General features: G+C 33.9%; 1 pseudogene; it reads right to left on the bottom strand.

Moving 5' to 3' along the window:
• Nucleotides 1-2,004: 2,004 nt before the first annotated feature.
• On the bottom strand, nucleotides 2,005-15,636 carry LOC128180959 (dynein assembly factor with WDR repeat domains 1-like; annotated as a pseudogene).
• Between the last annotated feature and the right edge of the window lie 531 nt (nucleotides 15,637-16,167).

Below are 16,167 nucleotides of genomic sequence, written 5' to 3' on the forward strand. Positions count from 1 at the left end.
ATTTTCAGAAGTAGGGTTGGGCCACAATGGAGGGGGCTCCAATTTTACAAAGATTTTATTATGGCTATCGTTGCTCAGGAGAGCGGTGTGGCCCATGGTCCTCTTGTAATTTTCTATGGTCTGAATTTTACTTCGACACAATTCACCCTTGCGAAAGTGTTCGCAATATTTTCTTTATCGTTGCATCTCTCTCTCTCTCTCTCTCTCCATTTTGAAAACACTATGCATGATTTGTTGTCATTGACGTTTTTTTTAATAAGTAACAACTATTTCCATATTTGATATTGAATTTTTCCATCGCTGGTCATCCAGGTGTCTATTTAAATTCTCATACATTTTTTTTTGGAAACATGATACCTTGTAACAATCGATAGAAGAAGAAATGATTTCAATATAAGCTTTTGAAAAGAGGTGTAGTCTTGGTTACCGGAGACTATGAATCGATAGATGTTAGGTTTATCAACCTATTCAGGTGTGTAGATCCCGCTTGATCTGGATATTATACAGTGTATAAAAAATCGTATCTTGTTACGTATAAACAATTTAATGCCAAGAACAACTTGCTAATCCGTCGTTATTTTTAATTGCTCGAAATTCCAACGCATAAATATCATGAATATCAGTTCTCTTGAAATTTTATCACAAACCGCCTCGAGGATGTTAAAACTGATCAATATGTTAATGCATCAAATACACTTGTATGCTTCGTTAAAATAGAACTACTATTTTGACAATCGGACTTCCGGAATCTATTCTTCTCTCGGTTTTCTGCTATAATATTAATATGCGTAATGGTTTTTTTCAATAGATTTGCTTCAGATACGATTAACAAAAGTCCATAATCAGGTTTTTTTCACACTCCTCTGATACAACGTTAATTTATAAACGATAAAAATATATATGGATCCGAGAATGGAATTTTTTTTTCTTTGGAGGGGAGGGGGTGCTAATAAAAAAGAACATCATAAAATCACGTGTACTTTCAAAGAAAATTATATATTGTGATTTAGTTTGAACCTAATTATGATAATCACGTGAGTCACGAATTACTAAATTGCATACAAGCATTCATTGCAATCAATGAAAGATTAAAAATAAGGCAGCGTTTATATATGAAATGAAAGGATTTCACACAATCAAAATATTTTATTGATATTTATTAGAAAATATATAAATGTACATAAGAAGTAAACAGTAATAATTAATCATAAGATATACGGGTAAGTGTACATATGCAACAAACAATATTTTTTTTTGGATATAGATGTGTTTATACATCAATATTTTTCTTCCAGAAAAGTCACAAAAATATAAGTTTGTATGAAAAAGAAGAGACATACAAGAAACATCTCGTATAGGAAGTTTATTGGGCGTTTTATCTATTTAAACATACCTATTTATCAAATCTAAATATCGGATTAATTAATCTTTTTTTTTTTTAATTAAACTTGAGTTTTGTTGGGGGGGGGGGGGTCATAATGGCGTTAATAATTTGACTGTATCACGTGATAAACTACTTGTACATGTAGTAACCTGGTTACAATTTATTGTTTAATGTCATACCAAACTCACCCCTAGCAAAAAGAAAAACCCCATGAAAATATTCGTAGACAACTCTTTATCTTGCATTTTGTTTTTGTTTTTATGCGTATTTTTGCGCCAATAAGATTATTTAGCGTAAATAAATGCAACTCAACTGATAAAAACGTCATGTTAAAAATCTTATATTAACTTCCACGAGGTAATTTTAGAATTTATATCATACCCCCATACATGTAACCTTTTGATCAACAACACATATATCTTCAGATTATGAAAATAATTGCATGGTGTTTTAAACTGAAGAGACGCAATAGAACAGAAAATTTGATATTTAATAATCTAATGCTTATAGATTGACAAATCAGATCTTAATAACAGTAATATACAGTTGATTTCATCTACAAAGGCTACATGTATACAGTAAGATCAAATTATCCCGAACAAATTGAATATAATTTGATAAAATTAATGTATATGAATAAATCAAGTGATACCGGTATCACGTGGTTCTACTAAAGACAATAAAAGAGCCACAGAATTACAAAGATATATACACCTACATTCTCTTCATCTTCTAGATCTAAAACAAGATTCCGTGCTTCAAATAGCTAACTTGTGCTTCTTATATAGATTTGATTAATAAGATATAATCATAAAATCACTCTTTTTAGTAAGTAAAATTATGTACAATAATGGACATCGAAGTGAAAAGACCGCTTTCGTTTCAGCAATCATCTTTTGTTAGTCATCATACATTCAAGTACAAAACGGGTTGTCAAAAGTCTATCGAACTACAATGATGCAGATGTATCACAAATACAAAACAATGCCTCGTTAATTCGGAATAATTAATTTGGGGTTATACGTATATTGCATATATGAAGAATACCAAGACCATTAAAATATGTTCTTGAAAAGAAGCTTTAACTTATCGTAAAAGCTGTGCGGTTATACTTAGTGGTTAACATTCGATTTCAGGTAGAGGTGAAAGGTTTTCCGCTGCTCCGGGTGTATCTGACGGAGGTGTCACGTGGTGCTATCGATGTCGAGGTTGTTGGCGCGTTCGGTTGATATGCTGGTGGAGGGGACATCGCTCTCTCATCAAGGTTTTGAACTAAATTAACATCGAAAAATGTTTAAAAATGTATCCAAATAAAGTTACCGTAATTTCAAACTCTAAGCGTCTATTATTTGTCATTTTTGTTCAGTATTCCCATAATTGTTTAGACATCGTTTTGTTTTTGCCGCATGTGCCCTTATTGTCATATATATGCAATATCTTTAAAACAGAGCTAACTTGATGTGGTATTGAATTATCTCTTAAATCCTTCCTGTGTCACGGCGAATTTGTATTTGGTTGGGCAAATTCGTATAAATATGTGAAAATGACACGAAGCGAAAATTATGCTACATTGCATATATTAAGTATCTAGTGATCACCCCCCCCCACCACCACCACCACCACCACCCGTGTCTTTCACAGAACGTCTCACTATTCTGTTGGTCTTTATTTACCTGTCAGTATGTGGGAGCGATGCTGGTCCAGTCTGGAGCCTGGGTGAACCCCCACCGTCACCTTCTTCTTGTTGTACTTGCTGATACAGCAGCACGTGATGGAGATGATGACTACAACGGCCACCAGGGTCCCTGCCGCTACCCCCAGGAACAGCCCGCCACTGTAAGCAGTAAAAACAACGGCTATACATGTATTAAGCCTTGATACCGATACTCAGAATTATAAATGCATGCACTTAGCAACAGGGAAGGGCTGACCAGTTCACTTGAAAATATGAGCTTTTTATAATAATTACATGTACATTCTATCTATATACAGTAGTCCAAGGTACACGCTGCCACTGTGTAGACATATTTATGCATGTAGACACGTAGCGGGGAGGCGGAGGCGGGGGGGGGGGGAGGGGTGGGGGCTAACCCTTCCAGTTTTTTTCTTTAAAAGTTTAAGAAAACAAGTGCATGGCGATTGGCCCTCCACTTGTTGCATATATAACCCATCCACTTAGAAAATTGAAACGATCTACATATCCGTACAGGTGCATGTTTGTTACGAGTCATTACGTTCATACACCAACACAGGTATAATTTTTTTTGGCTTCATCCCAAATTACTGGTAACCGAACCTATCTACGTGATCATATTATTTTATGTCTGTCCCATTCGTCAATATATGTAAGTTTAATCAACGACACTTTCAGGTTTAATATAAAAGGGAGAATAAGTAATACTAGTTTCGCCAATTGATAAAACCGTGCCTGAAGCATAACAATTTGACCAATCAATCGAACATCAAAAATCAATCTTCATCAATCATCATCATTATCATAGATCCCTAAATGATGCAAGAGGGATATCAGTGCTTTATAGGTCTATCCACGCATTCGTTCTGACTGTTTGATAGGGGTGGGGCGGAATGGTGACAGTATACATTATTATGTACATATTGCAAGACCCTTACTTGTCTTTGGGGGTGGGTTTTTCTGTGGAGGGGGTGCAACAGAAGTCCCCGTGTGGCCCGCAACAGCCGTGTTCACATTGGATATAGGTCCGTAGTTTGTATATAAATCCGTAAGCGTCTTGTTTGTAGATGAATCTCGGACATTCGTACCCACCTTGGGCCTCCACCACTGAAACCAATTCAAATGAAATTCAGCAAAATTCATGTAAAGCAATTATTTCAATGTTCAAAGAATACAATAGGAATTATGAATAATTCAACATCCCGCCCAGTAAAGCAATTAAAACAAATACTTTCCTGGACTTGGTGTTAAATTATTTATATAACATTATATGTATTACGGGTAAATATTAAAGGGAGTTGGGTCCATTTAATTGGTGCATCTTTAGATCAAATGATAATGCTTTGAATATTCTGATGAAAGTGTAGAGAGAAAGTATTAATTGACAATGCATTTGTGTGGAAATAGTCATGCTTCACAGATAATTGGCGTTTTCAATTCATTGCGGGTATGTAATCGATAGATAATAAAGTGAACACCTTCCAACTTGTCTCCGATTACGAAAGCGTAGCCCTGATTCATTGTTCATAGATCCAAAAATGATAGAAAGGAAATTGGAAGGCAGATTTTTACATATGTACAACGTTACAGCTGAGATGAATTTTTTCGAAGACAATTGCCATCCTCTCTCCTTGTCAAAAGAAACCTACATTCATTGATTTCCTGCTGGAGTTTACAACTATATAACGGTTTAACCTATAATAATATATCAAGATCATGTGAGGAAATGGATGGTTTCTGAATCCATGACCCGATTTAAATTTGCTTTGTCTTTCAAAATTAAAAACAAAACCTAAATCGTGTTTCCCTTCCATCATTTAGAATATCCATATATTGGTTGATTTCACTACAGAAAATGGGTTTACAGCCAAATCCGTTTTGAGACTGTTTTTAAAGTTCACTATTTTTCAACATCACTTTATAATTGATATGGAGCATAAAATCGGTGACAAAAATGGATGAAATACACTTTACCTGTCGGTTCACTCAATAAGGACAGAAATATCCCAACAAATGCTAACATCTCCATAGCTGTTCACAAAGATTTTTAAGTGGACATGAGGCGGGATTTCTCGCCTTCACATTTCCCGGTGTTGCCTTCCACTATGTGTGATGTCGCCAAGTATTGATTGTCTATAGGAGTACGCGGCGTGTCAAATAAAAAGCTGCAGTTTTGGAAAAGTTTCAAGTTTTTCTTCTACCCCATCAATTTTAATAGTCTTCCTTCTTCCTAAAAAATCGCACTATTGGAATTACACACCTACAGGTATCCTTGTTGGCACACAGAAAATAAATTGGATAATATGAAAAAAAAATATTACCGCTTCATTGAAAACCAATAACAATTTTTTTTTTAATTTGTTCGCGTAAAATAATATATGGAGACAGTTTGGGATTTTAAATTTACCGTCACGCCCCACAAACTTTTCATTTTATTACTTTTTACATAGAACTGTGCTTATTCTATTTTTATCAAAGAGATGGACACAAAAAAGCCAGAAAATCTATCAGTCTTTTAATATTTAACTAGCATCAATATTGCAAAGACCTAATCATTAACTTTGGTCCCGAATCCGATGATTTTCAATCTTAAAACAAGGGAAGATGAATCGAATAATAAATCTGTTGATCAAACTGTAAAATATTACTGTTTAATAAATTTTTAGCTCACCTGAATCGAAGGTTTAAGTGAGCTTTTCTGATCATCTGTTGTCCGTCGTCCGTCTGTCCGTCTTTAAACTTTTCACATTTTTGACTTCTTCTCTAAAACCATTGGGCCAAATTTAACCGAACTTGGTACAAAGCATTAATTCTTATTGGAAGGGAATTCTAAATTGTTAAAATAAGGGCGAAACTTTTTTTTCGAACGGGAGATAATCGCGAAAGAGTGAGTAAAGGTCAAAAAACCACTGCATCAGAAATGCCAATATTTACAAAAAAGCTTTTATAAATAGTGAAGATTCTAAATTGTAAAAACCGTGACCCCGACCATTGCTGGGGCCCCATGCGGGATTCAGTTTAGCATATATAGGAAACATGTTTAAAAATCTTCTCACGAACTACAATACAACAGTTTGGGATATTACTATTAATTTATCCTTGGCTCTTGTGAAAATCGTGACCCCCGGACCAACACTGGGGCCCCAGAAGGGGATAAAAGTTTAACTTAGAAGTATATAGGAAAAGTGTTTGATAATCTTCTAGTCAAGAACTACAATGCTACAGTTTCTGAGATTATTATTCAAACATTCTCAATTTGTTAAGATTTAAATTGTGGAAGCCGTGACCCCCAGACTAATACAGAGGCCTCAACGTTAATATTGAAATATATAGGGACAATGTTTGACAATCTTCTTCTCAAGAACTACAGTGCAACAGTTTGTGGGATTACTATGCAAGCATCTATGGCTACTGGTGGAATCGTGACCCCCTGACTAATACTGTGGTCCCAAGAGGGTTTCAAAGTTTAACATAAAAGGAAAAATTTAAAAAATCTTCTCGTGAACCACAATGCTTCAATTTTTCAGATTACTTAGTAAGCGTCCTTAAATAGTGTAGATTCTAAATGGGAACCCAGTTTAACATAGACATATAGAGGAATAATGTTTAAAAGTCTTCTTCTGGAGAACTACAGTGTTTCAATATCTGAGATTACTTTGAAAGTATCCTTAAATACTAGTAATGTAATGTACATGTAATTCTACATTAATTAAGCTGTTACCACCGGACTAATACTGGGCCCCAAAGTGGGGTTCAAAGTATAACACAGAAATATAATTATATGGAAAAGTGTTTTAAAAATTTCTTCTCGAAAACTACAATGTTGCAGTTTGTGAGGTAACTATGCAAGAATCCTAAAATAGTATAGATTCTAAATTGTTAAGCCAACCAGACCATTGACTAATACTGGGGCCCCAGAAAGGGGTTCAAAGTTTTAAAATGGAAATAGCATATGCTACAAAATAGAATGCTACAAGGAACTGACTGTTGTTCAAGTGAACGATGTGGCCCACGGGCCTCTTGTTTTGTTATATTTTCTTATTTTGGTCTTGTAATATAAACATATAGAATATAATATTTATAAATTGTGTTCAAGTACAAATGCCTATTGTATAATAATACTTTTAGGACCAAACACCAAGATTAATTACTGAGCAATAGCTCCTTGCAGGTGTAATCCCCTTATTGCAATTATTACACTAATGTTCCACATTTTGCAGACATATACAAAAATAGAAGAATGTCTGAAAACATATTTCACATCTTTATTTGCATTTAAATGGAATGTTTTGAACAAAAAATTGCACTGGCAAAAACCAATAAACCAATATGAATATGCAAACTGAAGGCAAATAGGCAAACTCTTAAACAAACCTTCTTCACATTAAGTTACTACACACTTCTTAAAAGCAAGCTTTCATACATTACAAATAACAACACTTGGTAAAATAATGAATCATCAAATTATCATCAAAGCATGTCAACATTGAATTTAAAACTTTTGGATAATTTCTCTACATCTAGAATTCTAATACACCATTTTTTGTTTTCCCATAACAGTTTCTCTGAATTGCTAAGACATGTTACATTTTATCAAAATAAACCCAGTGGTATTTGTATGTATATGCACGTGTGTGTGTGTGTGTGTTTCATAATATAAGTTGTGTAAAGTGGATACCGAATACATGTTTTACCAGCACAATTGCAACAATCCTTCCAACTCACTCAGTGGTATTTGTATGTATATGCACGTGTGTGTGTGTGTGTTTCATAATATAAGTTGTGTAAAGTGGATACCGAATACATGTTTTACCAGCACAATTGCAACAATCCTTCCAACTCACTCCATTCTCAAACATTCCTTCAAACTTTGCTTAACTTTCCATACATAATTAAAATTCTTCATTCATGTACAATACAATTAATACAATTAAATTAAGTACAACAGTGCTTGAAATACCCATTTCACTCATTATTCGTATTTGAATATATTGTGCAGTCCCTAAAAGTGTCAATTGAGGTGCAATACTTAACTCAAATACAGAGTTTAATTTATCAACAGTGTCAGGTGAAAAAAATTTCTGCCAATCAGTGATCATTCTATCATTGTTTTACTTGATCAATATCTATTCAATTTATAAAAATTAAATCATGCTTATTATGTAAAACTTTTTGTCTGTATGGTATTTCACCAACATTCCTAATATTTACATAGAACACTTGTAATTTTTATTTACATATACAACAAACACCATTTTTAATCTGTATTGAAAGATAGGTTTAAAAAAAAATAACAAAAAAAGGACATAATGCTGAAAACAATAAAAGAGATCATTACCATGGTTATGGCCTTGGACTTTACTATGTAATGTCAAGGTCATCATTCACAGGACGTAGATAGAGATTTGGATTTTACAATCAAGATTTATAGAATCAAAGAAATACATTGAATTCACAGTACACTTACTGCATTGAAATAATTGACATCTAGGATTCATTACTGTATACAGGGAAATTTGACTCAGTTTTATTTTCGACCCTTTTGCCCTTGTTGTTAGTGGACAAATTTTAGACTAGGTGAATTTCAATGTCTCAAATTATCTCTCTTTAAACACAACTGTGTCTGGGTGAATTGAAGACAGGGCAAAACTGTTTGCAAGTGTAGAAGGGCAAACATTTCACAGGGGCAAAAAAAACCCTGTATATAGTATATCATCAAGGAATGCATCATAAAACTATGTTGTGTCAGTCCATTCAGCAATTGGTAAAAATGTTCATTTGTATTTTTCAGTTTTTGTATTTACAACCAACTATGGACATGAAAATGAATTTGATAATCAAAAGTAACACCTTAGAAAAGTAAAAATATGTTTGTTATATAACAGAAAAAAAAATCACACATTTGGTATACCTGTATTCAAATTGGACGGCAAACTCTAAACTGTAAAATTGTATATATCATAACATATATATTAACAATAAATAAATTAATGACGAGTTGGTAAATGTAAAAAAAATTAAGTATAAACTGCATGGTAACTAAGTAATTCTCATGACTTAAATAAAAATAATATTTCGTCTATTTATCCCGACCAAAGCACTTCGGACGGTGGAATGTAAAACAGAAACTTCAGACCCTAAATATAATGCTCAAACTCTAGGAGTTGGATGTGAAGAACAAACAGTGAGAATGTTTAATGCCTCCTTGCCTCTGGCTGTGGGCGGGGGACAGACTTGGATGAAGCATCGAACGCTGGCACCATAATACTGTACGTCACAGACACACCTCACACCTGCCTCATCTCCAGATCCTACAGGTGTTGTCTTTACTACCTGGAAAAGATAAATCAGGTATCCAGGTAAGAGCCCAGGGAAAGACAACTCATGTATACTCACTATCAGCTTCATGATAAAAACAGACAAAAGATATTTGAAAAGATCAACATTCAAGCTAAATCCCAGAATGAAAAAGCTTTGCTCACCGGTAATTATTGTGTTGCCTTCATAATTGAATGCACAGCTGAAGATTTCGTCTGTGTGCCCCTCCAGAATCTGTTTACATCGCCCATTCTCAGGGTCCCACAGCCGAGCCGTCTTGTCAGAGCTAGCAGTCAGCACCGAGGTTCCTTGGGGGTTAAATGTGATCTACAATATGTCACAAGATTGATGAAGATTTCAACAACAGGATTATCTTTACCGGTAATATGAGAAATCAAGAGGCAATAGAAAAATGTACATATATATATTTAGATGCCATGTGATAACAGAGAACTGCTTTTTATTTTTTACCTTTGATATTTCCCCTTCATGTCCCTCAAACTTGGAGATGAGATTGTGAGAGACAGCGTTGTAGCACCGAGCTGTTCCGTCCGCAGAAGCTGTTAGCAGCATTTGTCCTGTGTAGTCAAACGCCACATCTAGAACCTCATCATCATGCCCTCGTAGAGTACCTATACAGCGACCTAAAACAAAGATTGTTATTGTGAGTTTTATATCAAAACAGCAAATTAGAGCAGAAATTATATAAAACAACGATACATGTGTGTTATAAACTGTCATAGCAACCTTACAAAATAATCATAAATTTTCACACATTATTATATAAACAAGCATTCTGTAAATTAACACAGCAGCTTTAGCAAACAATGATGTAAAATGTCTGAAAATATGATAGCTAGTAACTCATATTTCAACATTTTATCAAAATTAGATTTTGTATAACATCATAATCATATCAATCCTGAATCAACCCCTTGAAAAGACCAAATAGTGGTGACTTAAGAGACTACATCAAAGCTATATTTGGTCATTTCCATGAAATACAAGTCAACAGATATTTATAGCCAGATTTTGCTTTTACCTGAGGGTGGATCCCAGATTTTGCAGGTCTTGTCCATGGACCCTGTCGCAATCAATGAACAGTCCCAGTTAAACTGGGCGCTACTGATCTCTGCTTTGTGTCCAATCAGCGAATGAATCCGTCTAAAAAAAAAAAATCCTCATTCATATCTTTATTTCTCTTTCAAAGTCCATAGATGTAAACAAGAATATGGTTTTTCTTGAAAACATTCAGCTTATATCATCTCAATCAATAATTCTTTTTTTTTTTTTTTTTTTTTACACAATTTTCAACATTTCAGAAATTTGAATGAATGTAAATGAAGTACAAAATACAAAACTTTATGTCAAATTTCTAAGAACAATTTATAGAGGATATAAGAGCACCATAAAAGATAACTGGCCGACTTACTTGCCGGAGTTGATGTCCCACACCGACACAGTGTGGTCAAAGGAACCAGTAATCAGCTGTGTCCCAGTGGAGTTGAAGGAAAGGGAGATAATCTCTGCTGAATGCCCCTGTCAACAACAACAACAATACCATACAGATACATGTTGATCAATCAGGATATAAATCATGATAGACTGAGAACTGCATGATTTCAACAATAACTCCATTTATGACATTTGTGGTATTTATACATTTTAGTATTATACGGCTTTCGTTTGATTAGAATATCTTAAAATAAGCATTCGTAAATGTACTCAACACAAGTGAGATTAAATATATAAAACACACTTGAGAGATCAAGTCAAATCAAACAAAATGCACCACTTCTCAATGTTTTACATAGTACTGTGACAAAATCAAGACAGTGTCAAATGTGTCACATACTTTATTGTTACCAACCTGTGGCTAAATTACCGGTATTAAAAAAGAAAAAAGAAAGAAAATAAATCATTTTTGTCTCGTGCCTTATGGTCTGTTTGTTCTCTTAAAACTAGTTTTTTCTAACTATACATAAAAAAAGAACATCAATGGCTGTGTTGCCTACCAATTATGACCAATCTCATTCACAATGGGATCTATCTTTTCTCTTTCAATGGAAACCAAACCATTTAAAAATCAAACCAAATCCCCCTTTGCTCAGTTAGTTTTATCTCAAGATTGATAAAAGAAAACCAGGATCCCTCTACCACCTAACTTCAACTATTTTAGATACTGGAGAAGTTATGAGTTGGTCCACTGTCAATAAGAGTATGCCACATTTACAATAGACATCCTGTGGAGAAAATTAAAAAGTCTAAAGTGGTAGATACTTACAGAGAGAGAGACTAGTTCCTGACCGGTCTGGACGTCCCACAACTTGGCGGTGGTGTCCATGCTACCTGTGGCCACCACCGAACTCTGGGGGTTAAAACTCAGACACACCTATAAAACAGAAAAACCAGGTCAAAGATGATGCTTATGTACAGAACATACATACTGTAGATTCCTAATTAAATGTGAGGAATTAACATCCACGTAAAATCGCGAGAAGCACCCCTCGCAGATTTAACATCTCGACATTATTTTTCATAGAGTTGAAAACTACAAGAAAAAATGATAAACGTTCCGCGTTCGCGATTTTATATTCTCACGATTTGATACAAAACAGCGGGATCGCAGAATTAAGCACTCGCGAAATATAAGGATTTTAAAGTATTAGACCAGAGTTCTGGTAGAAATTTTGGGCATTACTACAACTTTTTAAAAACATGTGCATACATTAGCATATGATCAACAGCAATATTTTTGTTCTTACTTCACAATTTTACTTTACTTTGTTCTTACTTTACAATCTTACATATGTGCATGTTAATATACTTACAATTTCTGCAGAGTGTCCTCTAAATGTGTGGTAACATTTCCCCGTCTCTGAGCTCCATAATTTACAAGTCTTGTCAAAGGAACCAGTGGCAATTTTATCTCTGTAAAATATTAACACAATTTAAGCAACGTTCATATCGATCAAGGATGGAAAAACAATGTTTTAGAACTTATGAACTCTTCACTTGAATAAACTGATGAAATGACTACCTCAGGGTATAATAAAAATAAAGATAAAATTTCAAAACAGCATTTCTTTTAAATTTCAGTATAAATTTGAATTTCAATATAAATTTTTCGTGAGGATATGAATTACTCACTGAATGTGGCTTTTACAATGATTTCCAATTTTCATATTGTTTACATGTATTTTGCAAATAATGAAATTTAAAGTGGCTAATTTTGATAATTGGTGCGATGAAAAATCGCCTTCAGCCTCTCCTTTTTGAAAAATCTTAATGCCGGTATATGAGTACATATATTAGAAATATATTTGCAAAAATTATTTTTCTTGTAATTGGAAAAACCTACCCATATGGATTGTTGAATGCTATGGCGTACACCACATTGCGATGTCCCTCCAGCGTGTGTAACTCCTCCCCCGACGCTGTGTCCCACACCTTACAGGTGCGGTCATAGCTACCTGTGATGAAGCTGTGGAGAAAAATTCATACAAGTAACCATGAATATTGTGGAATTATTTAAAAGGTTGGCTAGTTTTTTAAGGTTGACTGGGATGTAATTTCCTGGATTTGTTTCTATATATATTGATAAAAACTGTGTTTCTTATTTAATTGGGAATGCTGATTCAAGGGCAAGGGCTATTCATGTAATTAATGAAAATTGCATGAGCTCCCCCATGAATATCAATGCTTGTAATGTGAGAGAAACATACCTAGTATTGATGATTAAGGTGCTGTATGTCAAAATCGTTTAAATTGTACTTAAATTGGTGAAAAACTGAAATGTTCCAATTTTTTCCCTTACCTTGATCCTGATTTATTAAATGCAACATTGGTGAGTGGTAATATGTGGGCTCTTAGCACCTGAAAAGTAGAAATTAGTTTTAAAGTTACTGTCTGCAAATTGATAAGTGAACATATTTGATGCTTTCCAAGAATTTTATAGTAAAATTATAATTACCTTGAATAAGTAGAAGTGATGGTCATCTTTTTGAGCTAACTTCTCCTGCAATCCTGAAATACACAACCATCATGATGATCTTTATAATTTTGTACCATTTTCTGCTCATGTACAACTTAAAAATCATAATGTGTGTACAGCTTTACTTAATTGTTTTATATGAATAGATTCTTTTTACTTATTTGTCTATAATTGGTATGAATTTCTCATCTTATTTCACTAGATGTAGATAATCTTTGAAAAATTTGTTTCACTGAGACTGCACCTTCTGTACAAGTTTTCCAACTTGCTTGATCAAGCCTACACCTACTTTGTACATATTGTGTGACTTAACTGACTTGTTTTGACTATGTGAACACCTACTTTGTACAAGTTTCCTGACTTGTTCTGTTTTGGAGGCTGTAATTAGAGGTTCCTTCCTTGCTATTTCATCAACCACAGCATCAACATCAGTTCTGTTACAGAGACAAATAAAGCCCTTATATTCAAAACTTCATAACACGTGAATCAATATAACAGACATCTTTACTTTATTAAGAGCTGCCCAATTTTTAATTTTAGTCACTGTAATTTGATTTAGCATTTTTTCTCTGCATTTGATCTGGTAATTACCTCACTTCAAGCTTGAAAAGGGCATATGTATGACCTATTTCAGAGACTCTGAGAGAGATAATCATAAATATGGAAACTTACTCCACTTTCAGATCCAATAGGTCTATAGATTTCGTTTTCAGGTTTCCTCCCTGTTCATACTCTAGTATGATACCTAAAAATAAAGATTAAGGTTTTTTTTAAAGAATAAGTCTCAACAAACAAGATATCTGTGAGTCAATACTCAATAGTAATACCCCAGCTCTGATGCAAGAACTGAGCAAAGATGACATTTGACGAGCAGTTGACATCAAATTTGTTAAAAAAAAATGAATCCCACCATATGGCATGCCAACGCAAAGAGTGTTTAGATTTCAAACATCTGCGACAAATGTTTGTTGAGAAATATTTGACGAAAATTTGTTAGACAATTTAGGCTAAAAATATTAAACGAAATCGTCATTTAAATGGAAGTTGAAGTCTGATTGGTACAAAAATGAATCCCACCATATGGCATACCTAAATAAAGAGTGTGCTAAAATTTCAAGCACCTATAACTAGTTGCTGAGAAAAATGCGACTTCAATTTGTTGGGAACAGACAGACAAACACACAAGGGAAAAAACAATATACCCTTGTCTCCTTCAAAATGGGGTGTTTTAAAAATGAACACCGCTTGTAAATAGGCACTGTTTGTCATATTTCTCTTTCAGCAACGCTTTCACTTCAACCCCTATATAAGCCACAGACCTCTTAACAATTTAAAGTATTTCACTGTAGAGGTCTCACTGGTATGGACATACATCTTGCCTGGCAGTGTTACTCGGTCACAATGAAATTATCAAGTTTTACGCACTTTTCTCAAGCCATGAGAGTACCAACATCAAAACAGGTCAATGCATTATTAACAAACAGATTAGAATTACAGAAAAATCCAATAACACCTAAAGGAACACTTCATGTCGGCCATGCGTTTCAGGCGTGCAATCAGGTGTGAATTATGATTATTAAATAATCATAATTATATTCAATCTGATTGAACCTGTTGTTCAATAAATGCATATAATTTTGTAGTGAGATGGAGATTTATACAGGTTAAAAGTACACATCCATATTTTTTTTACAATTGGCCTCCCCAGGCCCTACCCCCAAGAAAAAAAAACCCACCAAAGAATGACTTGTATGGATTTCCAAAAATGGTGGGCTTTTTTCAGAGTTACTTTTGGGAAACAAATGATTTTGCTTTTCAATATTTCATTCCCATTTAATTTAGATTATGAAAATGAATGCATAGGTCTTTATAAAAACGACATAATTTTATTTATATATATGTTATAATCATATTAATGTATATTCAATTTCTCGATCTGCTCTCAAATGAACGAAAAATATTGTAAAACAGGTGAAAATCGCTGCCGACCCATACAGACATGTGCACTTCAGCCATGATAATTCAACAGCGTTCATCGCGACGGATTCCAACTTTGAAATTACATCAATAAAACACCAAGATTTTCGACTTCACGAACTCATTTTGTTAAAATCTATAAAGAATTAACTCTCTCGGTCATTATGACTTACCAGGCGGATAATATCGCAGCAAAAATCGTTTTAACTTCATTTTCAAGGTGCTTGGTTTCTAACAGCTATAAATATCTGTAATTTTGATGCATGTTGGGATATGAATTTCAAGGGGGATTACTCTTCCTTTCAATTCGTACGTAAAATGTTTCGTGTTGCAAAAATTATTTGATTTTATATTCCGAGAAATATTTCGATAGAGCAGAGACATTAACAACATTGTTATTTATGTCTCTGGTTGAAGTAAAAATTCAGTTGGTAGAATATTTACTTTCATGACAACACATAACTCAAGCAGTAAATGCATACATTTTATTTTATTAACTTGCAAAATAGTAAGGTTAGCATAAATTCTGAAATGCAACAATAATAGGTAGAATACTAGAGCAGAGCTCGTGGCAAAGCCACGAGTAGGTCTTCCGTTGTTGCTGCGAGTTGAAAATATATGTGATATGGTGTCAAACGATTATAATTACTAAACTTTCAGTTCTGCTTTTGTTATAAAAACGTGTTGTGATTGAAAGCCTGCATATAAAACGTGTTTTGAAAAAGAAAATAAGAAAATGTTTTCGGAAAACTATTTGTCGCATACAGTTTATGTAATCGTAACAAACATTATTTAAAAAAT

Source organism: Crassostrea angulata, chromosome 4 (genome assembly GCF_025612915.1).
Source record: "Crassostrea angulata isolate pt1a10 chromosome 4, ASM2561291v2, whole genome shotgun sequence".
Classification (NCBI taxonomy): domain Eukaryota; kingdom Metazoa; phylum Mollusca; class Bivalvia; order Ostreida; family Ostreidae; genus Magallana; species Magallana angulata.